At 34.6% G+C, this 26,566-nt stretch overlaps 1 protein-coding gene across 2 annotated transcripts in view; it reads right to left on the reverse strand.

Moving 5' to 3' along the window:
- LOC143909758 (beta-1,4-glucuronyltransferase 1) overlaps nt 1-26,566 on the reverse strand; it is a 123,789-nt gene that overhangs the window by 72,552 nt on the left and 24,671 nt on the right. The window contains exon 2 of one of the 2 annotated variants that reach the window (XM_077427923.1): nt 22,355-22,384. The exons of the other annotated variant lie outside the window; for it this stretch is intronic. The gene's annotated coding sequence lies outside the window, so the exon portion shown is untranslated. The remainder of the gene's footprint in view (nt 1-22,354; nt 22,385-26,566) is intronic. 2 annotated transcript variants of the gene reach the window in all.

Genomic DNA, 26,566 nt, shown 5'->3' on the forward strand with positions numbered 1-26,566 from the left:
AACCATAGAAAAATCAAATCGTAAAACGTATTTTTCGCCCATAAAACGACATACTAGACTTATAAGTGTATTCGAATATATTCGACGTACTATTTAACGAAATTGAGTAAGTAGGAAATCACAGACACGAAGCAAAAACATGCCATTATCAGAACAATGCGTGTCGCACGCATTTCAGAGTTGCACTTTTACTTCGTGCGTGCATAAATTATAAATGCACAAATCGACGATGCACATAATGCACATTCGCACCGTTCGTAAAATGGTAACACTTTTTTTTGTAAAATAAATATAATTAAAATAGAGTAGACACACGTTGAATGAACGCGTCGCGTCACATATGTAAGTACGTATGTATGTACGTACGCAGTGACGCATTTCTATACACACTGGCGAGTCTTTCAGCATCTTTGTGCACCTGAAAAAGTATATGTAAGTATACTAGTATACAGGATTCCAATTCGATAGGCCGTTCCGGTTCGTTCCGGTAGACGCGAGCTGAAAAATACTTAAGAGGGCGTCTTTTAAAATACCTAAGACAAATTTGCACAATAATGGCGCCATTTTGCGTAACTAAAACGACGAGAACGGCGTGAAAAGTACGCATTCCGTATTCCCGTTCGATGATTTTGGACAGGTTGACATACTGTCTTCGAAACGAAAATATGAAAATTTAACGAGAAATCGATAAGATGATGTTTACGTATACATACATATGTACATATTAGTGTGTTCATTAATTAAGTTGATGGAAGCGAAGAATTAATATTCACTTCGAAATTCAATTAGAGTTCCGATTAAATGAAAACAGTCACTAAAAAGTATTTTTAATATTTTGTCAACTTCTACTGACTATCTCTAAAGATTTCCTAGTGGTTTATCAATATATCATATTTCGAAAAAATTACCGGAAATATAGAAGAAGAGATTGAGACGCGAATGGAATTAGGATAAAGTTCATTTGAAATAAAATTCATATAAACTTTTTGATCATTTTGTTATAAAATTTATGTGTTGCATAAAATCTTATGTACCCAGAAAAATATGGAACGTTAAGCCGGGTACTAACTGTTGCAGAGTCGATACAGTAACCAGTGTAGATGGTGACAAAAGGTTCAACGACAAAGTGTACCCGACAATTGGTACGATAGATATACATATAGAGTACAATAAAAAGTTACTTTTTCCATTAAAATATCAAATTTATGACTTTTGAACAATTTTTCGCTTGAACGTTATTTCCGTGGAAATTTTGTCGCGTGAAGATTTTGTCGCGGGTACATTTTGCCAGTGCACCAATTGTCGGGTACATTTTGTCGTTGAACCTTTTGGAAGTGAACCAATTGTCGCATAACCTATCAGAGTTTGCCAATCTATCTGATTTAATTGTTGAAGCGTTTCCTTAATCAAATTGGCAAAAAAACATACTACCTATTATGTCACCACTATTTGAATATGATTTCAAAAATTTACTATCGTATATTAATTAATTAATTATCGTTTATTTATTAATTAATTATCGTATATTTATTAATTAATTATCGTATATTTATTAATTAATTATCGTATATTTATTAATTAATTATCGTATATTTATTTATTAAAAATATATTAATTTATGTCTCACTAATTCTTATATACATATAGTATTTGTATTATGCTTATATGTCTGTATTATTACATATGTATATGTATTATCTGTATTATGCTTATATGTCTGGTCTCAGTGACGCATTAGATTATTTTGTTTTGGGACAAAAATATGTAAAGAAATAAATAAATAATGCTTTCGAACTAAGTGGTCACGGGTTTAAGTCCCACCGGTTGCTGCTGGCCAGACCTTGGTTTGTAACTCCAGGTCGATCGTTTTCTATCAGAGTTTCCCAATTTATCTGATTTTTATTGAAACGGTTCCTGCAAAAAATGGCATCCCTATCCCCATCTTTCTCGCAAATTTTGAGTTATTTAAATATACATAAAATAATAACCACACCACACCATAAATAAGATACAGGAGAGTTTGCTACTTAAGCCACCTATGGAAAATATTGAATTAAGGGACAAAAACAGCTATAACGGCATACTTAATGTATTGAAAACCACTTGAAAGTTGCCTTCAAACAAAAACAAGCACGGAATACTTACATACGTCGAAGTGAGGTATCAAGAAGCTGGAATTTAAGCGCAAAAACGACAGTTAGAAGAAGAAGAAACAAAAATACCTACCGAAAGAAAGACAGTGCGAGCAAAAACATACAACGGCTGAAACGTTAACCATTTTTTTTTATTTCGATTCTCCACCACTAGCCATGAAAAATATTGTATCTGGGAATACTACATATGTACATACATACATACATAGAAGAGAATAGAAATCGATTCGTTCGCCCACAAAGTATAAAATACGATTAATTATTCACCGTGAAACAGTCGTTCTGAACCACGTTAAAAAATACATATACAAAATATGATCGATACACCATGTGAACTAGGAAATTTCACTCTCTTTCACCGTTTGTCGGTTAACTTCTTTTGTAAACATCTGAAAGTGAAATCGGAGAACGGCCCACGATCCCATCGAACAACAATCACCAATAAAAACACGTGAATATCTATCCGATTGCAAACGAGACCGTCTTCAGTCCTGTAATTTTGCGATCTGTATAGTTCGTGTATACAAGAGGTATTTTCATGCGACAATTTACATCATAATGAGCAGTGCCGACATTTATTTGATCAATACTCTATGAAATTGTTTACTTTGTGAATCGCAATGTGTTTACGGTAGTGGAAATTTAAGTCTCGTACATATAATATTATACATAGAACTCTGAATATGATATGATAATAAACCACCATAGAATCAAGGCACATAAAAACATGCATTTCGTTCCGATTCATTTAATTATACCACTATGAAAAGTATAGGCCAATTGAAAGAGGTTATCATCGGAATAAAAATATTACGGTGTTAATGTTATACTGGTTATATAATTGCCCACATATCAATTTTTTCTAGGATCTATTATATTTAACAACACCAATTAGCACTGACAGATTGTATGTGTGCTCTATTTAATAAAAATGCTTCAAAGATTGGTTTCATTTTATTACATTCCTACGTATCTATTATAGTGAACCGTTTTAATGGAAAGAAATTGGATTCGAAAAAGTGCTTCGTTCGAGTTTGCATCTATTGAAATTATTCATGCGTTTGGTCGGATGCAATTCTGCAATTCTTATCGGTGTGAACGGATGAACTCGTCGTCTAGACGTAATAAAATTCCATACACTAGTCTAGTTGTATAATTTTGTCCGAAAATAGAAAAATAAGAGTTTTGAAAAAGGACAACTAAGAATAGCAACCTAAACAATAGAACAGATAAAGGAAATACTTAAAATGTCAGATATTTTCTTGTACTTCTTAACAAATTGTATATTCGGTCTGCGGTAACCATCTGCGTGACCATTGACCCAGAGATTTTCCTCAGATTAGACTCTGACTGATTATTCATCGTAATTAAAAACCCTACGAGAGATAAATCTCTCGACTTTATTTATCTATAATATATTTCCTATAAAATATTCTGAGAATCTTTTGTCGAAAAAATCATCATCGCATATTGTTCAAAGCCTTTTTTAATTTAAAACAAGAGTAAACTGCCACTTCCGGTTGAGGGATGCTTACCAAATTTTATACATAACTTGCTATTACGGTTAAACTTCTAGATATAAACCAAAAGGTTTTTGAGAAAAACATAAAAAAAAACCTCGATTCTCTAAAAGTACTACTTCAGGTTTAGATAAAAATATTTAAAAAAACATATATAAAGATTATTATTTTTAGTATATGTAGAAAAAATTCAGTCCGATGCAGTTAGCAGTATGGGAGATAATTGAATTCAAAAACATAAAAAAAAGAGGACACCTATTAGGGGAGGTACCATTTCCAGTCAACTTAAAAATTTGAAAAAAATTTACGGTTTGTCGATAGGACTAACGGTGTTCAAAAAATCCCCAAAATACACAGACTCACACACATTTTTTCTAGATCATGAAAACGTGATCAGTAATCGATTCTGAGTTCGAATCAGTCAAAATCTCGAGTTCGAAACTTCATCTATTGTTACTACGTACATAGATAAAGTAAAAATATATGTATATATACATATATATGTATTACCATGGTAACATTACAAGTTGCACTTGAGTAACACCTATGGTATTTAACTTGTAGATATGAGCCATTATATTATTTTGAAATTGGCGGTTATACAGTGACAAAATCTCACTGTATGATTATAACATTCAGTTTTACAAATTTGATGAGGAACCGTTTCCATAAATAAATAAGTTAAATTGGCAAATTGTTGCAACCTCAAAGCTATACTGCTAGATTTTTACATGGTGCACCCACCTTTAGTTTTGGATACATTGAGAATATGCAAAGTATCCATAAGGTTGTACAAATCGACATAGCAGCATCCCAGTGAGGGCAACAATAATAATACGATCAGACCAGTTATGACAATTTAACCGCAGAACAATATTGCATATTTAATTTAATTCACATTACACATATATGTATGTACATATATATATATATATATATATATATATATATATATATATATATATATATATATATATATATATATATATATATATATATGTACATATGTAAAAAAATCCGATACAATCGTACCGATCAATCTGTGTTTATTATCAAGAACTAATCGAAAAAATACAATTTGTCACAAAATTATATCGTACATATGTACATATGTACATACATACATAATCCCAAAAAGTAATATAATCGTAATTTACTGGATTTTTTTTAGATATGTTAATTTGTACGTTATAACATAACATAAAACGAACGAGCGAGCAATTGTGAATTTACACTTCCGTTAAAAATCATAACATTTATACGTAATTGTGTTCAAACTTTCTAAAGACAATCGTTTTAGAGTCACACACGTATGCAAAACGATTTCACGTGGTATAATTAATTCGATTTGAAATTACAATGCAATATGAATATTCTTCGGCGATAGAAAACCATATTAGATAAGTAGATAGCTGTGAATCGGCAAAATTTTAAAATGCCATATATACATATGCATATATATATATATCTTGGTCGATTGACTTCTTACTGCAGCGACTGTCCATCTACAATCGCCGAAATATAACCATCGACCACACACAAATCACGTATACAGTCATAATACAAACTAACAACAGCTGTCTCCACTTGTTCATTTTCGAGCAACTTGAGCGCATGCGCTTTGTCACATGTAGGCATGCGCGAAAGCATGCGTCTTAGAATTGAATGGACGCATTTTGACAGATTGCACGGGAAGCGCACGGACCCCCGAGCCAGTCGGGTATTCTTGCAACTTTTCGTGCGTCATATGATACATTTTATAGAACACTAGTGTTGATTTCAACGGGTGACTTCAGAAAGGAATTGATACACGAATTGAAATATAAGTTATATGTTATATATAAATATAGTGAAAGGTAATTTATAGGCGCGCGCGCGTATTATAAAACTCTCAAAATGATGAATTAATGTGTGTATGTGCGCAGAGCATCTGACGCTAACGCCACCAGTTCCAACTCGCTCAATATCAGGAGCACATGTCAGATGCTCTAAACCCCCCCCCCTTCTCCCCGCTACCCCACGTCTCCTCTTCATGATCGGTCGTCATGCCACATCCCTATGCATATCGTCTCCTGGTATTCTAAAATTTGTTTTTTGAAATCTCAATACTTGTCAACACGCTCACACATACACACAAACATACAAACATACATATATACATACATCTCGTTCGTTTTTATATATTATCATTATCGAAATTTTACGCTACTATGGGTCTGCAAGGATAAAAATTACGTAAAAAATGACGCTTCAAAATATAATATGACCCCTGAAGAAGCGAAGAAAAAAATCAAGTATCTTTGCTCATATTATTTTAAAGAGAAAAACTAAGACCGCAAACAAGAGTGGCGCTGGCACTGATGAAACAATTTTCAGTCAATGGTATTGAACAAGTATGGACGATTACACATTAGCCTGTTGAAAGTGAATGTTGAAATGAAAATTGAAAGCGAACGTTGAAGACAAGTTACAAAGATAAATACAAAAAGAGGCGCGCAAGAAAACCCAAGGCGCGCACCGACGATCACAGAAGCACATCAAGTAATATTTCGAAGAAAATATATTTACAATCTCATAAAAGAAGAAGTACTAATATGTATATTTGTTTTTAATATGTATTATTAAATTTCAGTAACTGTACAGATAAATAAATCAGCGATGCAAATACACATAATATGAATTTATCACCAAAGTCAACCTTTAGCACTGTGAACTGACAATGAAAATAAAAATGCGACACTTGTGCAATAAATCCGTCGTGTCCGAGAGATGAGCAAATGCAATAAATAAGTCAGACAAATGTACGATAAACACAATACATAACTTAACGTGGCGTAACTTACGACAGTCTCTGGTCACGACACGGTGTGCATTGATGCAAAAATAATTATGTGTATAAATTGGAAGGGTCGGTCGATGAAATCATGCGTCCGATGGGGGAAAAGGGGTTGAGTCATGTAGACGTAGAGGTAGTTAGAGTCGCTTAACGAATCGGACTAAAAGTTGACACAAAGGCGTCTAGCACTGGCTTGCACCGCAGCGAGGGTAGTTAAAAAGTCCACAAACGACGAAAGTTCAAAAATTAATACCAAATAGATTTAAAATTACGATGCGCTACTGACTGACGATATGAATGTACACTGAATATTATACAATGGAAGAATTTTTATTTAGAAATAAATAAAACATTGAACATCTACACCCAGTAAGTAGAGGTTTCTGTTATATTATTTTGGGTATCATTTATCAGCTCGGCAAAATAGCCCTATTTCCAGACAAATTAGGTATTTATCACGACATAATATGCAAATGACCATCTCTAAAACATTATGCCCGGCAAATAAAAAGAGTTCCCATCAAATGGATTGCCAGTAACAAAAATAAAATTTAACAAAAATTAAATACCGGTAACAAAAATAAAATTTAAAAAACAACCTAATCTTAGAGAAATAAAACCAACCCTAAATTAATCTTGAAAATGTCCCTCTATAAAATAGCTCGCACGACAGATTCAGTACCACTTTCATTTGATACGTAAGATTGGCTACACTAATGCATGCTTAAGAGTGGCAACACAGACCAACCCGGTCGTAATAAATACGATCTGACTATTTATTATTTCGAATGGACTTGAATAATGTCATATGACATTATTCAACTGAGATTTATTTTTAATTATTTACGGTTCAATATATGAATATGATATAACACACGTTAATTGTTTTTCATTTACCAGTAAATTGCAATCTTTAGTTTGCAATTACGGCCATTTATTTTTCTTTTATATAAATGAAGCCTTTTTACAACAAAAATCTATGAGAAACAAAAAATAAACAAATATTATTAAAAACAACATACAATTTTGACTTTCAATTCATGGTTACAGCTAAGGTTAAATTTAAGGTTGTCATACAAAAAAAAAATCAGCATTTATTTACATACATACATATGAGAATTCAACTATACATATTGATGCACAGAAACAAAGCTTACACAAAACTACAAACAATAGATAAATTACCATAAGCCTCCCCTTTTCTACGATTTACGTTCAAAGTAGGCAATTTGCTCCACTCGCCGATTCGCTTCCGATCACCAAAAACAAAAGTCACACAAATCTTTGACGTCATTGACCGTGAACTTTGCAATCGTGACATATTTACTGTGTGGGACTGGTGTGTGTATGCTCAAATGTACATGTGTATGCTCAAATGTATGTACATGTGCATATACATAATAAATGCACGGGCAAAAATGATCCCGAGGAAACCTACGCAATGTGCTAATGAGATTTGCTTACACAGAGTTCATCGCACGCTCAATCGGATAGGTAAACTGAAACGACTATGTAATGTATATATGTATGTTTGGATATGATAAAGTACCCGGCTATGCCAAGTTGCAATAATTTTGAATAACTGCGAAATTCGTTATCGATTGAAATGCATAATGATTTGGTCAATGAAGTTGTGAGAGTTAAGAAAATAAATAATGTCAGCGTGGCTCGATGGTTGCGTTGATATTGAGCACCGAGAGGTCACCGGGTTCGATCCCGTGAGCTGACCTCGATTGAAAAGAATTCTGAGTATAACCTTGAATGCTGCTGGTCAGACTTGGATATTTGTGATTTTAAGTCGATCGTTTCCAATCAGAATTTTCCATTTATCTGATTTCATTGTTGAAGCGGTTCCTCCCTCATTCTATTTATTTTTTTTATTTATACCAAGAAGGCCTAACAGGTAACTCCAATGCGCCTCCCTGGCCAGAAAAAATGTACATTTGATACATAGATAATAATATACATAGTAAATTCATATCAATTAACATCGATAGAGACAACTATGGTTAAATATGTAAATTTGCAGCATTTTATACAATTCAGCGAAATCCGAGATTGATAAAAAAAAGCTCAAGATTTGCAAGAAAATGGGAAACGTTGGCAATTTGTTTGAACCTTTTCAATGAAAATCAGATATATTGGCAAACTCTGACAGGAAACGATCGACCTGGAGTCAAAAATCCAAGGTCTGGCCAGCAGAAACGAGTGGTATTTAAACCCGTGACCACTTTTTTCAAAGCACTTTATGCTAACCACTAGTTTATTCTGCTGCACGTACGTTTTTTTTTTTGGTTTGGGTGAAAAGCTTTCCTACTTGTTCCGACATAACATCGTCATAGTTATCGCCCAGCCTTGAAAATATTCCATCGATGACTTCAAATATCGCATTCCGTAGCCCTTTTACTACCACTTATTTATAATAAGATACTATTAAATAATTTAAAAATGAAAATGTTTATCAAATTAATTTTTAGACGAAAAAACAAATGAAAATGATTAATCGTTTTCCTAAGAGAATTTTCACAATTGATTTTGACCGATATTTTTAGAGTAAATGAAGCACACTGTTTACATATTAAATTTTGCGAAACACACACATTTTTGCACTATTCGAATATTGTAAAATTTAGTACGAATAACGGACGACCAAAACTTCGACTTATTAACAGTGAGCTGCCCTAGGATGCGCCAGCTCAAAATAAATGGGTTTCTTTTGTCAATTTCTATTTTTTTTTTTGCTCTCTAGAGAGCAAAAAATTATTATTTTGAATAAAAATACCAATAATTTTATTTTACTACCGCCATCTATGTATAAAACTAAAGACTACATAGACGTCACCCAGATTTCAAATTTGCAAACTTCAAACGCGTCTTAAACGATATTTTATCTCTATCGTAAAGGCAGAGGATCCATTTACTTATATTGATGACCAAAATGAGCAATATGGCAAAGTATGAAAACGATCGGATAAGAGACAATTTTTTTCCAAAATTGTAATCGTAAGTGAAACGTAAAGGAGGTTTGTAAAAAAAAGGGTTAACAATAGAAATTAACGATAGGATCCCGTTTCAGCGCATTTTCGCACCTATTTCCGCTTATTATTATTAGTTACTAGGTAACCAAACAACCATGTTTCTTGAAGCAGTTCCTCCATCAAATTGGCAAAAACCATCCCACCCACTATCTCACCACTATTTTAATATGATTTCAAATATTTATTGTCTATAATGTAGATGTCTCGCTAATTCGTATACATAGTATTTGTATTATGCTTATGTCAGGTCACAGTGAAGCATTAGAGAATTCTGTTATGTCAATGTGGCAAAAATATGTAAATAAATAAATAGCGAAAACGGAATGATGAGATGTATGTACATAAGATATGATAATTTCATGGTTGCTGAGCATCAAATTATAACGCGTGCGTATTTTAGAACGCGGTGTTTAATCACTCGGCGAGAATAGGGTTGACACAAATTGAATAGATCAAGATTAAAAAAATCTCAATAACCAATACAAATGTATGATAATATTAACAATATTTGAACTGTCTACAAAATATCTCCGCACACACGCACGCGATAAGAGACGAATACTGAATACAAATCAGTCAAAATCTCGAGGTCGAATTTGTCGCTATCACAAAGCTTCATCTATTGACACAGCAATAGAAAATTATGATATTCATCAGAGATGATTAAATCATTTTGAATTACGATAGAACATATATCAAATGACAGTCAAATCATCTAAATATCTATGAATGTATAGTTGCCGTCATGAGGTCGTAACAATATATATTTAGTGCACCGTTATTATAAGATAATAATCATGATGGTGATAATAACGATGTGCTTAGCACGATGGTCATTACGTACCCTCATTCATGTTTGTGTAATGCGTCTAAATCGATTCAAATTACTTGAACGACGTTCACATTCGACTGTAAAATTATATTGAAACAATTATATTACACGGATAAGTACGTGAACAGTAAACTGTGACAACCCTGTCAATGTACCGTGAAAAAGATTATCGCGTGTTTGGCAGAGTTGACTGTCAAACGACTCCAGCCGGTGTTAATCATCCATAAATCGCGTACACCGGAGATTTACCTCATTTCCATAAAAGAAAATCTATTTTCCAATAAATTTTCTTACGTAAAACTTCGCCATATTTCAAACAGTAAAAAAATAATTTGAAAATACCTATTCGTATCTACAAAATTGAGCACTGTATACTTCTTACATATATATTTTTTCTTTGAAAATATTGTAGCGTGGAGATTAGGTGCTCGTTCACCCCTGGTTTAAAATTAAATCGAGGGCGTTGGCATACTGGGATAGTGGCTATTTACGCTTTACGCTTTTGCGCACCTAAGGGCGCAGATACACAGATTGGTACAAGTCTTTTATTTGACGAAGTCTCATATCGTGTAAAAAACACTATTGTTACCAATTCATAAGTATTACTAACAAATGCGTGCATTTTGTGGCCTAGCGATTGTGTACACCGGCAGAAACATGAGTTTTAAATATTTCGGTGACTATTTCCATACTAATAATAAACCTTGCTAATAATTCGGGTACCGAATATGGAGATCCTTATGATTTGATTTAATTTTTTTTTTGTTGTACTTAGCTACTGTACTTTTTATATTAAAATAAGATAATTAATTGTGTTTTTTATGCCTACATGTGTACCATGAATTAAACTGAACAATATTTATTGCTGGCTAAACGATGTTTCTGTCGATATGCAATTTACACGCATTTGTTTCCAAAACATATGTACATACATATATAACTTATTAATAGATAAGACTTCGTGAACTTGAAGATCTGTAAGCGGCGTGTGCTTAATTGTATTCGTAGGTGAACAATAGAGACCCCGGACTAGGCTAACGGGACTCAGTAAGTGCCCGAAGAAAGGACACGCTAGAGTTCTCAGAACCGGGGCGTGTGCGTGCAACTGGCCAGAGTAGACCTACGTGCCTAGATAATAGACACGCCAACGAATCGGGGATGCTATGATGGGCAACTTGACCTTTATAATGAGGTACACACGGTAGATCAAGTATTCTGGAGTGAGCGGTTTACTCGCGAAACTGGCAAAAACCACCTTACCCATCATGTCACCACTATTTGAATATGATTTCAAAATGTATATTTGTAAAAGTATAATAATGTAACGTGCGAATATGAGAGAGGATTTCTATTAGCCAATGGGATTCGTGGGTGGACAATGGACACCCCAGAGTGAGTTAGACCCAGTATATGCCCGAACAAAGGATACACTGGAGTTCTTGCAGACCTGGTTAAGTTGGTGTGTAAACAATAGATACCCACAGGTACCTTAAGTGCCGCCAATGGGTCGGAAAGGTTTTGCTGTGCAAATTGTCCTTTATAAGAAGATACACACGGTAGATCAAATATTCTGGAGTGAGCGGCGGTTCCGCGTGGACCTCCTGAATCGTTGAATAAATGCTGTGAAGCGACCTTTCATTTTGATCCTGAACCCAACCACCCCTACGCAACAATATTTTCCTTGTATTGAAATAAGTTTGAGTGATCAATAACGGTGATTCCCATATTTGAAAAAATGTAGGAGAAACATGATAAAATAATAAGATCGGACGAATTAACAATGATATAAGATATGTACGCCCATCGCCTAATTGTCTTCTTGCTGCTGCATCTTCTCATTTGCATTCTTCATTGTATGTTCGATGGATGGAACTGCTACACCGACCGCCTTGAATAGACATAAAATTATTATTATTTATTATTATTAGACTTATTTATTATTATTTATTTATTATAATTATTATTATTATTATTTATTATTATTATTATTATTTATTATTATTATTATTTATTATCAGTAATATTTATATATTTACTTATGTATTTATTTTTTTGTTTACTATTTTTCAATACTTTTTTTATTATCTATATATTATTTATATGGGCGTTGGGGATTGCACTATTCTCCTCATCGTCTGGAATAAAAGCTATTATTATTATTATTATTATATTATTAACAGCTGAGGTCTACCTATGTATGCCGTACCGTACGATTATGTACATATGTCTGCGCCTTAATAGGCTTTCTCCATTTAACTGATTTTCTTGGCTTTGAACTATGTATGTGTGTATGTACTTTATAGTTTACCTATTTGGATATTACATAAAATACGGATGCGATCATTTTGACGCGTTGAACTCGCTAATGTCCACCATTAACTACGGCCTTAGTCAACAAAGTAATGTGTGGTAAATTTTGAGCAATTAATCTGTCAACCAGTCGCTAGTCAATCTGTTTATAGGTCGATAGGTAAACAAACAAGATAAAAAGTTCGAATTCTATTTTTGCACATTGTAATATTGTAACATCGAACAGATTTAGAAATAGGCAAAACTTATTTATTTACATCAATCTTATTATTTACAAAAAAAGCTATTCTTATTATTACCGAAACGTGACTAAGAAAATATCAAGTGCAGATTATAACTCTATTAGCAGTTTACATACATTCAATCATCAACCAAGTGGTGTTTCTCAGTTTATTGCCTTCAACACTACAATGCTTACATCCAAAAATTGGTGAAAATTTGATATTGAAAGATGAGATAAGATTTTATGTTGAAACGCCATACTACTTACATATTATATACATACAACCAAAATAGATCATATAAACAAATCCACAACAAAAAAGACAATTGTCGTTTTTGCAACAACGCTACTATATAATAGACGATTCAAAAGATTACGGAATATGTTATAATAATCCTTCAATGAAATAAAGAACGGAAATCAAAGCATCATTAAGTTTTTTTCCCTGCAATAAATCGAACTACCTAGACATATTTTTTTCCCGAAAAACATACAAATAAGATGTTCATATTAATGTAATTTTTTTTTTTTTTTGATGATCGAATAGCATCATTGTGCATCGCTAGCGGTCGCTCGCCAAAAAACACAAAACCGGCATTATCTATTATTTTCACGAATAAATTAAAATAATTATGAGACACGTTATGTAAACTGTTTTGCTGACGCATCGGCTTGAAGTGCAACACCGTGCAAATTTATCCATATTTATTTCCCGCATAAATCCAACAAACTGATTGAAAAACCAATAAAGCGACAGCGCGTATTCCCACTTGCTTCATTTTCAAATAAACGATGTCATAACAATCTTCATTACTTCAAACAAACCTGTGATTGTTTGATAAAAATATTCAATTAAATAAATAACATATATATCTATGCACATCTGCAATGCATAATTTGTCAAGATCACAAACGATTGAGACGATTTAAGGTCTATTCATACTCACACAACACAGACTAGCAACTGCACGTAAACATCATTACGAAAAGTATTCTTTGGTATATTCTATATGGACACGTTCATATTTATTTATTTTACATATTTTGCCACAGTGACATTACAGAATACTCTACCGCGTCACTGTGGCCAGAATTATAAACATAATACAAATACTATATATAAGAATTAGCTCGACATCTATGTTATAGAATATAGAATATAAATTTTTGAAATCATTCAAATAGTGAAATTCATTCAAATAGTCGTGATATAGTGGGTAGGATGGTTTTTGCCAATTTGATTGAGGAGGCGATTCAACAATGAAATCAGATAAATTGGCAAACTCTGATCGACTGCGAGTCAGAAATATCTAAGTCTGACCAGGAGCATTTAAAATTATAGTCAGAATAAATTATTTTCAATCGAGGTCAGCTCACGGGATCGAACCCGGCGCCTCTCGGTGCTTAGTATCAACGCAACCACCGAGCCACCCTGCTGGCTAATATGCTCCGTAATGTGTATGTGGCGTATACGCAACAGCAGCAGTCCACCAAATCTATTCATACTATACAGCAGTACGTGTCACCGAAACGTATCAAACAAAACCGATTTTCCTTGACCACTGTGAAAAAATTCACGCACGACATGACGTCATACTGGCGAGTGCAAGAGTGACAATATTGACTCAACGATACGACGCAATCAATATTGCACCGTATCGTCGCGCTCCGAAATGCATATGTAAGCCGATTTTGCCTTGCACTCGACCAAAATTTATCTGCACGTGCGCTGTATATATGAATGCATGCTGTATAGTATGAATAAAAGCAGTCTTTTCCGTGCACTGCTGTGCCGGTTTGTTACCTTGAATAGATCATTATCGCTCGTTGACTTAGTTCACACACATACCAGCAGTATAGCTGCCTAACACCGAGAAGCGCCGGGTTCGATCCCACGAGGTGAACTCGATTGAAAATAATTTTTCTGAGTACATCTGTAGTGCTGCTGGTCAGACCTGGATATTTGTGACTCCAGGTCGGTCGTTTCCTATCAGAGTTTGCCAATTTTCTCTGATTTCATTTTTGAAACGGTTCCCGATTAAAAATTGGCTAAAATCCTTCCTACCTAGTATGTCACCACTATTTGAGTTTGATTAATATACAATAAAATGTATGTACAATTCATAGATGTCTCGTTAATTTGCGAGTTTTCAGTGTCTCGTAATTAGGCGACTTGTATAATAAATATGCTGTATTGTTCGTAATTGGCCAGGAAGCCGCATTGGGGTTCACCTATAAGGCCTTCCTGGTATAAAATGTAATAAAATAAAATAAAATTTATACACACATCCGTATCTTTCAAATTAGAAATATCACATGTTTTGACTTCAATACCTTTTTGTCGAAAATTCTTTTTTAACCAGTATAGTTTTTTTCCAGAAACAAATCGCCCCGATAGATAAATGCAAACATCGCAAAATGGAATCTCTACGAATTACAAATCGCTCCTTTTAGTTATTCAACCACTCGTACGAATTAATGAACCAACTAATTCGAACAGTTTGAATTTGAATCGAGATGCATGTTTCATAGAAACCTACATAAAGAAAGTCACGGTAACGATAATAATAAAAAATATGCATAGTAACCTTTTAAAGGCACCATAACATGCCCGGAAAATTAGCCAAGCATTCTAAATAAATTTATAAATCATTACAAACTTTCTTTATCTTGATATACATACACCCGCGCATACATATAAACATCCTAATGCACGTTTAATAATAGTTTAGTTGAATCGATCCTCGTTCGCAGGCGTTGCTAACAACGACCGCATTACGACATTTTCGTGAAAAATTCGTCGCAAACTTTTTAACACGCTCGCAACGCGTGTCTACTTTTATATTATATTATATATCGATTTTAAGCGATGGGTCATGAAAAATTGACCTCAAAAAGGGGCGTCAACCGGTTGACGCAGCTACCGCCAGGACCTCCTAGGTCACGGTGACGGCACAATAGGAACAAGGTCGATCAATTGATCCATCAAAAGAGCCCAAATGAATGAATGGATGAATGAATGTCATGCATCATCCGAGAGCAGACAGACCTTAAAGGGAGATTTTTATTGTGCAGACAGATCGGCAGGTAAGTAGGGATCTCAAATATTCATCGACTTCAACTATTCGAATATCGAATAGTAAATCAAGAGCTATTCGAATATTCGAATATATTCGAAAATTAAAAAAAAGGTAATTACATATGTACCAAGCATAAATTTGAATGAATCTTAAATAAATAAAGGTCATTGGGCGCAATCCGACCCGGTCGCGGACATGAATAAAAATGATATAAAATGAAAGAGTATAAATTCACTTAACATTATATATGGTTATTTTATTTAGAATCCATGGGAGAACAAAGTTTGAACCAAAAATATATTTATTCAAAAAATCGAATACTACTATTAAATTTAAGTTGTCGTTATGTTAAATAGCTACTAAAGCAGCCATACTCAGATTTGTTTTTCTTCCGGGTTTGTTTTGGTTTCATCTCCACGGGTAGCTAGCTACCCTTCGACGCTTACAAAACTTTAGTAAGTAAAGGGTTTTGGCGAGTTGATGTACGTCCCGCGTGATCAAATCGGCAGGTATACGTTCGCTCCCTCTCTCTCACACAGTAGGTCGCGTCGCGCTGGCGCATTGTTTTGTTCGTGTCATCGCAGTCCTTCGTAGTCTTTCGTTGTGATCTGTACGTTTTTTTAATCCTGGGCTAGGCACCAACAACAAATCGAAGCCCCTGGAGTATTTTTAGATGAAATCACGGTAGACATTGATCACGCCGAATAAATAATGTGAAATATGAATAAGTTTTTTTTTTTCAATATTCCCACAACGAGAAAGCGACCCTTACCATGATAAACTAGAGACATTTATCTAAATATCCTCACAATTTCATTTCTATCCGCCGTGGGTTTTCCTCCCATACTATTTGCCCATTGACTTTTGAACGAATCGTCTTATCATTAGAGGTAGGATAGCCAAAGTGCCGCTCATTGTTCCATTGTTGTAAATCCTTTGTAAAAAATGTTCGGCAAACCTTTAACAATGCATTTACAACAGATGAACAATACGCGGCACCCTCTGGGTCCGGGCTTTACTTATCATAGTTGCCATTGAATTCCACCTCGTTTTTACAGCCAATAATAATTCATTATGATTTCTTGGAAAAATTGTTTATTTCGCCGGTGACTTCTTAAATATTCGTATTATTTTTCTGATGTTTTCTAAAATTTCGTAGAGATTATTATCGATCGTGATATAAGTGATTTTCTTCAAACATTTCTCCTCTATGTCTGTGGTAGGTAGGGTTTCTAATTACCCAGACTTTTTCAATTCCGCGACACGGATGGAGCTCGGGGCATACGATGTAATATATTTAATTTTTTTTTACTTTTTTTCACTTTTGAAGACCTCTTCCGCTTTAGTACGAATATAATAAAAGTAACTTTAAATGGAAATGCAGTCTAATAGTGAGAATAACGTCGAACTATGAAAAAAAATGAACCATGAAAAACACTTGATGATAGAAGATGTTATGCGGTGTTGAAATATTCAAAAAGGACAGTCTTAATTGAATGGCGCTAAGTAGTGGGTAGCGTCACTTGCCGGTTAAATATTAACCGAGGCTAACATAACTGCCGGTTACATAAAATATGCAGGTTAAATGCAAAGTTCAGAATGGTGAACGTGTGCCGGTTGACCTTATCGCACGTGCATACTTGAGATTGATTCGCGTTGAGTAAAACAGCATTTGTTTGAAAAGTAATAAGTATATACATATGTACATAAGAATATAGTACTTTTGAAAAGTACAATTATCAAACGATTAATATATCCACATATTAGACAAGAACGAAATTCAGAAAAGACCCACTTATGTAAATGACAATATGTGAAGGCATAATTAAGACAAACCATCAATAAGAATAAATCAACACTGTCTTGAGATGTTTTCAGGATCGGGAACGATAAATTTTATAGCGTCCCAGGAGCATTTTTCAACACTGTTACTATTTTTCATTATAAAAATTCAAGGGTATAGTATCCTCGGAGGTAAATCCCCGGCTTTCCGGTGGCCCATTACGTTCCTGTCTTGACCTAACTTCAATGAGATTTCAAACTCTAGATGTAAAAAGTCCCAATGCACCCTTCTGGCCAATTATAAACATTGATAAACATTTTATAGAGCAATTTTACAGAGCATCATGGAGACATCTATGGATAAATTTGACAAACATTTTTTTTGCATTTTTTAAATCGGAAAATGAAAACTCAAATATTGCGAGAAATAGCACAAGGTTGCCAATTTGTTGGAACCGTTTCAATGAAATCAGATAAATTAGCAAAGTCTGATAGGAAACGATCAACCTGGAGTCAACATATCGTAGGTCTGGCCGGCAGCACCTGGCCTGGGATTGAACTCAGTTGAAAAGCACTCAGTTGAAAGCGTTACAAGCAAAACATTGATCTATGCTGCTGGATATCTATTCTAGGATGACTAGTGGTTAGCGTTATGCTTTCGAACAAAGTGGTTAGAATACCACTGGTTGCTACTGGCCAGACCTTGATTGGTAGTCATTCCAGGTCGATCGTTACCTATCAGAGTTTGCCAATTTATCTGATTTTCATTGAAACTGTTCCAACCAATTGGCAACATTTACCCATTTCTTGCAATTTTAGAGTTTTCTACATCTCGAATTTCGCTGATTCGTATAAAAATGCTGCAAATTTGTCCATAAATGTCTTGCAAACTTCGAGTTTTTCAGCATCTCGAAGTTTAACGATTTATATTAAAAAAAAATGCTTCGAAAATGTAAGTTTATCAAAAAATTATCCATAGATGTCTTTATGATGTTTTGTTAAAATTATTCTAGAAATTTTATATCGATGTTTGTAATTGGCCAGGAAGGCTCATTGGGTTATACCTGTTAGGCTTCCTGGTATGTACATGTAAAATAAAAATAAATAAAATAAAATAAGTAAAAAATAACGCACATTTTTTACATCAAATCAAAAGGCGCCCTAAAAGCACTCTAGAAATACAAATAACGTTTAAGAAAGGAAAGTTTTGCCTAATGGAACCAACCTATATGAAAAAAAATTGACATACATATGTACATATATCACTTTTATACAATATCAAAGGTAATTAAAAAACATATAAATCTTAAAAAAGTAGCATTTGTGAAAAAAATACTCATATTGATTAGTTCCATTAGGCAAAACGATATACAAATAAAGATTTATCTGTACGAATATAAGTGTGTTTAAAACTTTCAATTGCAAATTTTAAGCTCACTCATTTTACGAATTAGTTCTATGTTTCTATTTATGTATATGTATACATAAATATGTATATTCCTCTCCCTTTTTTATCCCAGATTCTAAGTACATATATACATATATTCAAGTCTTTCCCCTTATTACTTCAACATTCAACCGTCTAAAATAGAACATCAACTACTTCCACTACTTTTATATCTTTTTCTAACGCTCTCGAGCTAACACACACGTACTATACGAGTTTTCACAAACTATTAGCACAAAAATACGACTAGTAAGAAAAATACTACCGAACAGTACTCTCCGACCATTGCTTTCTTTTTACTCACTCCAAAAACCAATTGAGGGTAGCTTTACCACTTGGACTCTCCAACATCTGGAGCGTACACTTGAATATTCCGCGACCCAAAAGGTCACCGTTGCAACAGAGATGAAACTGTTCTCACAATCAGAATTTTAAATACAGAAGTGCATCCACTCTTCTTTCTAAGCACGCACGCCACTATGCATACCATGAGTTCTGCGAAAGTCGAGGTAGTTCCTTGTTTCAAGAACCCACGTACATGTAATATGTGTATAATATCTACTACGTATACGACATATGATTCGCGGTTTATAGTGAGTGCCACAACCTTCGAAAAATTGAGGACGTCTTGAGCCGACAATGTCGAGTGGTCAATTTAGCAAATCTGCTCCATCCTCATTCGAACGAGTTATCTCGGCGAGTGGGATGACACGTAGGTATGTACACAGCACAACATCAGTAGAAGAATGCCAAACAGAAAGATCTCGCTGTTCAATATCGAAATGTGCAAGCTCAATTCTAAAAGTAGTTGATAGAATTGAATGCTATTTACAACATTTAGCAGTTTAGAAACAATGTATCGGTCGATACAGTTGTTCCAGTCACGGTGGCATTGGATTCATAACATCCGCAGCTGCATATGTACATTTGTATGGACTATGGAAATTAGTTTGCTTTGACATGGAAAGACAAACCGACGCTTACATCCTTGGGGAATTCGTCAAGGAACGAGTCTGCAAGAAATCTGAGAGTGACAAACGTATCTGCTCACGTAAAAATCATGCTTTACCCAGAAGATTTCACACGTTTTTCGTGATGAAGCAGTCACGCTCGAAATTGAGTCGTATTGTATATAAATATGTACACTTTTTTCAAACAAATATTTTTCTTAACATAATAATTTACTTAACTTTTCATCGTCTACTGCCTCTCCAACACGCTTCCATTTTTATCTGCTCTGAGCAACACTTTTCCCACACGTTTTACTTAATTCGTTCACCCATTTCATTGGTCGTCTTTCTTTTATATGTACTCTCTCTGGTACCATTTGAGCACTTTTCTTCAAACCACATTGCCATTTTAATCTCTTCACTCGCTTCACTGTGTCAACTATTCTAGCCATGTCTCTCATCAATGTGTTTAGCTTTCTGTGTCTCTTCGTTTTACCGAGCATCTGACATTCCCTGCTTGTGTGAGTGCATTGAACTTATGCAAAATTTTAATTTTCAATATGCAACAAATTAATTACTGACAACAAATCAAGCCAAAAACTTACTATTGACATTTAAAAAGAAAGAGAATAGCGACACTAGAGCCAGTGATTTCCAGATATACTCATAGATCAAATATATGTACGTAACGTGGTACAATATTCGAGTAATTATCTGGCTACGATTGCGCAGCTTGGCTAACGGCAGACATCAGCTGGTCTGTGTTATTATTGTTTGTCGAGAACTGGTTCTTTCCATCCGGAGCCACCCCGATTCACTTTTTCAAGGACGATAGCCAATGGGTGGGTGGGAGGAAGAAAAGGGGGAGGAGACGCGAAATCGGCAATTGGAAATACTGGTTTGGTCAGTGCATGCCTGTATGGGCAGCATTCTCCTTTAGAGTAGTGATCGACAACCCGAGAAAATTCTAAAATTCTTCATTTAAAATCAAAAAATTATGTGTACATAGTACATATATATGCCCGACATTAAATATCATCGTCTATTGTCCAAAAATGAAGGATACTATAAAGTTATAATTGAAAGATCAAACCGCAACACCGCAGCAACCCAAAACGTACAGTAACGTAGAGATTAGGTATATGCTCGTGGATCGCTGATTAAAGATCACTAATTACTTGCCTTATCGCGCGTTTGCGTCAAAAAGGATTCGACGAATGAAAAATCTGTATACAACAACCAATAAGGTCTCGCGACACATTGACCAATGACGTCTCTATACTGAGAGTACACGCTGTGTATAAATATTCGGCGGTTTTGTTCCATGCTTCAACCGGAGCTGACTGGCCGACGAATCAACCCCTACTAATACTCACTGCATCTTTCAATCCAAGCTCTGAAACCCATCTACACACCCACGCTACAATGCTTACAATTTTTGATGTCATTAAAATAAATATATTTTTACAATCACAACAAAATATCAGTCATCGTATCGTATTCACGAACAACTGTAAAATAAAAGTTTACAGTGGCGTCATTTCGGGGGGTATGGGGGGGGTGTACAAAGTATATTTTCTACATTTATTTTTATATGAAAAATATTTTATTTGAAAAAAATACCAGTCTGACCAATTTTGGCACGACACCCCTCCCTCCCTGGAAAAATATGAAATGTCGTTCCTGAACTTATCCGATAGACTGTAAATATGTATACTACAATTATTACAAAATAGTGTTGTACCCGATGAAATACATCGCATGGGTGTTGGCATATTATTAAATTTAAAAAAATAAAAGTAATGTGTCGGTACTGTGTTCGATCCGCACGCGTTCGAATTTTTTTCAAATACCTTTTAAATATATTTAATTTAATATTCATAAACAATGTAAAATACCAATAGAAAAATTAATTAATTAAATAAATTTTCAATAGATGGCGGTAAACGCTCAAAACCCTAGCTGTGACGTACATATGTATGTATGTCGAATCGAAACGACTATTATAGTACGTCGAGCGTTCTTAAACAGACACACAGAATAGCGATATTATATACATATATGATATCCTGATGAAAGCATCCCAATTGCAGAAGATGTGATTGATTTTAAATTGTCTAAATTGCATCAAGGTTAAAATTTGTTTATGACCTACTTTTTATGAATGAAAAAAAATTACTTACGTGATATTGATAACTTCCGATAACAAGCACCTAAAAAAATAAAAATCAATGAAAAAATGTAAATAAAAAGTGTATGATATGTGTGCGAGGTCACACAGAATAGAAATGAAACTTCCAAATGGGAAGCACAGCCCGACTAGAGACCACTTCCGTGACGAATCGCGTCAATAGAAGTTTACACTTCAATAACACATACACAGTACATACATAGGCTAAAAGAAAATATGTATGTTCTGAAAATGTTACTGCTTGTATAGTCATATATGAACATACCTTTATTTATTTTTACATTTTATACCAGGAAGGCCTTACAGGTAAACCCCAATGCGCCTTCCTGGCCAATTACAAACAATACAGCACTTTGATTTATTATACAAGTCGCTGAATTACGAGACACTAACTTAAACTCGCAATTTAACGAGACATCTATGAATTGTACATTAATCATACTCAAATAGTGGTGACATAGTAGGTAGGAAGGATTTTTAGCCAATTTTTAGTCGGGAACTGTTTCAAAAATGAAAACAGATAAAATTGGCAAACTCTGATAGGAAACGATCGACCTGGAGTCCAAATATCCAGGTCTGACCAGCAACATTACAGATATACTCAGAAAATTCTTTTCAATCGAGGTCAGCTCTTGGGATCGAACCCGACGCCTCTCGGTGTTAAGCAGAAGCTTATCGACCGAGCTATACTGCTGGTATGTGTGTGAACTAAGTCAACGAGCGGTAATGATCTATTCAAGGTAACAAACCGGCACAGCAGTGCACGGAAAAGACTGCTTTTATTCATACTATACAGCATGCATTCATATATACAGCGCACGTGCAGATAAATTTTGGTTTGTTAAGCAGAAGCTTAACGACCGAGCTATACTGCTGGCTAAATATATGTATGTAGCAAAATTCCAAACCCTACCCAAAACTCTAATCCGGAACAAACGGAAGTACAGCCTGCCGCCGATCTCCGAATCGGATTGAGGAAGACGACACCCGTGCAAGACCTCGCTAAAAGCCCATTTCATGAATTTACGAACCCCACCCATGACGATTTCCAGTGTCTACCATCGAAGGTGAGAGAGTAGCTTATGGGAATGCGTTATTAAGTGCGAATCGCGTGAAAGCGTATTTCACCGTAAGCGGATCCGAGAAACGGGTGGACGATTCGACGAAGGAACGTTTAATTAATTAAATTCAACCCCATGGAAAAGCGAATCGTGCACCCTCTACACACATATGCATACATATATATGTACATATATGTATACGCGTGTGTACCATAAGGGCAAAAATACACTGAATAGAACGGCACCAGCACGTTCTTATCATCCCGCTGTGAAAATCTACCTGGGTTAATTTTGTTCATTAAGTTTCTCCTACATTTCTTCAAACGTGTCTGCGCCTTACACCAGCTTATATCCTAGACCGGGTGCGGAAGGGCTCGGAGCCATGGATCGAAGGGCTCCCATACAAAATCGACACGGCGACTGAAATTTTCCGTAATGCATTGCTTCAGTTTTCATCTCGCGGTGCCCAAGTATAAAATGTTCAATCATTCCCTAATCATCCAATTTGGATAAAAAGATTTTAGCATTGATCCAAAGCCCCCGTTTCCAAACATAAATGAAAATCAATCTCAATCAAGAATTTACACTGAATATTTCAAAGTAAGCTCTCCACTCTAATTCTATTTCCGGACCTACCCTATTGCATTGTGCGAAAATTCTATTATTTTCTCAACAATGGAATTCGACATAACCACAAATATCAACGCGTAAAATAACCATACAGGGTAGAATTTATTTAACGCGAAAGCAACGAACAAGACGAACGTAACGAACAAGGCGAAAACGGTGAACACGACGAACAAGGCGAGCGCAACGAATAAGGCGAATACGGTGAACACAACGAATAAGAGCAAATCACACAGCGGTGAATGTAAAATAACCATACAGAGTAGAATGAATTTATTTTTAATTCACCACGAATTAAAAAAATAACAAAGATTTTTATTAAATCAAAAAATAAATCATTTGATGATTTTTGAGGCAGCGGAGAAAGAGCATTGTATGAGTGGAGAAACATAAAGTTTAATATATTAAATCAGCTGATAACTAAAAATAATATTATGTGATGTATGTATGTAAGCTTATTGTAAAAAACTAAATGTATGTAAGCTTATTGTAAATCATATTAACAATTAGATACAACATAACTTCTTATTGAATACTTATCTCGCAGATAAAACTCCGTGAAGAGATATACTTTAAATATAAATATATCAATATATATCGTGTATTACCCTACAAGAAGCTAAACGCCAAATTTGAAATTTATATATACATATGAGAGTTAAAACTATAAATATTTAAATATTAGAGATAACGAGAACCTATAGAGCAAATTTCATAAAATATAGAGTGAATTATAGGCGTTTAAACAATTAATCACCATATCAAGGCGAACAGGTTGTGGAAGATAAGGGACGAACGCTTATTAAACGTCAGGGAGATCTACTTTCCGCGTGTTTTAAACGCGTTGTATACGATATTTTATCTCCAACGTAATGGCAGACGATACATTAACGTGTATTGATGACCAAAATGAGCAATATGGCAAAGTATGAAAACGATCGGATAAAAGATAAAAATGACCACTGACACGAAAGCCATGTGAAACGTAAAGGAGGTATGTAAAAATAATAACTAATATGTATGTATGAAGTTTCGAATTACGTCTACCGTTCGTTTTGTGAAACGTACGTGACTTCATCAAAAATGTAAAATCATCGATCCATATTACACTTGTTGCATCACACCATCGTTCGGTCGCATTCTTTTGTGCGTTCGTGACACGTGTGCACGTCATAAATGCGCACCGTTGCATCACAGATGCGATGAGATATGAATATTACGCACTTAAATTGCATATAAAGTTGAATTATCGTCGGTGTTCTTTATTTCTGAGGCCGCGGGGAGAGTGAAGCGACACGACGGTGCGTCGCGTCGGATACATACATACATAGATCGCGTCGCGTCGCGCCACTTTGCACACAATATTGAATACAAGGCCAAACACAAGGAAACTTTATGACGGATCAAACTTTTTAAAAGACTCGGTGATATACCTGCCCGTCAAAAATTTGTGATCTGATTTTGAACCACTTCCACTCTTTAGATCGCTTTGATATTTTACCAACATACGTTAGCTAACATTGAAGTAAGCTTATGTCTCCGACATGAAGCTAGAGGAGTTTAATCATTATAATGAACTCATTAAAAATTACATCGGAATCTTGTGTCAGGTAGAAGCGATGACAGCTAGCTATCCAAACGCGGCTTTCTACCACCCCTCCTTCACAACACAATAATTATAACTTATATACACACAATTTATTATAACTTCTCATCTGAGTCGTGGAGTCTGAGCATTTCAAGCAGAGTCGGAGTCGGAGTCGTAAAAAATCTCCAACTCTTTTTATTATTTTCATTAATTCATTGCAATACGATATGTGTAAACTAGTCTCCAATTTTAATGAAGTAAATCCACTAATAAATTTAAATTTAATAAATTATTTATAAAAATCATGATTTTAAATTACATACAAATAAAATCGTTGAATTGCTCGTATTTTGATGTTTTGTGGACAAAACCGATCGTTTCCTCCTTCTCGTACATTTTTTTTACTCTGATTTTTCGCATTGAGTTATCTGTGTATGAAATTCATACACACACAATTAATGTTCTTACTTTTTTATTTATACCTATTTTATTACCAATAATTCAATAAATTGGGTGATATGTGAATTTTTAGTGATATTTTTCATTTTTTATATTTTGAAAATTGCTATTATTTTATTACTAACAAATGTATACGTTGGCAAAAAGAGTTGATATTAGTCGTATTATAAAATAAAGTGGGAGTTGGAGATACACTAAAAAGTGAAACACGGCACGTCTAGGTAGAACTACAACTGTGACTGGCATGTCTTCATGTCAATGTTAATTCGTACAATCTTATTAATTCGACAAGTTTATCCTACATCTCTTCAAATATGGGAATCACTGTTATCGATCACACTAAACCAGGGTTTCCCGAACTATGTTCCGCGAAACACTGGTGTTCCCGAATAGGTGTTCCGCGAAAAATTTGCAACGGTTTGATAGGCTTCAACACGTTTAAACAAATTCTATCTCAAATTAAAAGGCG

This window comes from Arctopsyche grandis, chromosome 3, assembly GCF_051622035.1.
Source record: "Arctopsyche grandis isolate Sample6627 chromosome 3, ASM5162203v2, whole genome shotgun sequence".
NCBI lineage: Eukaryota > Metazoa > Arthropoda > Insecta > Trichoptera > Hydropsychidae > Arctopsyche > Arctopsyche grandis.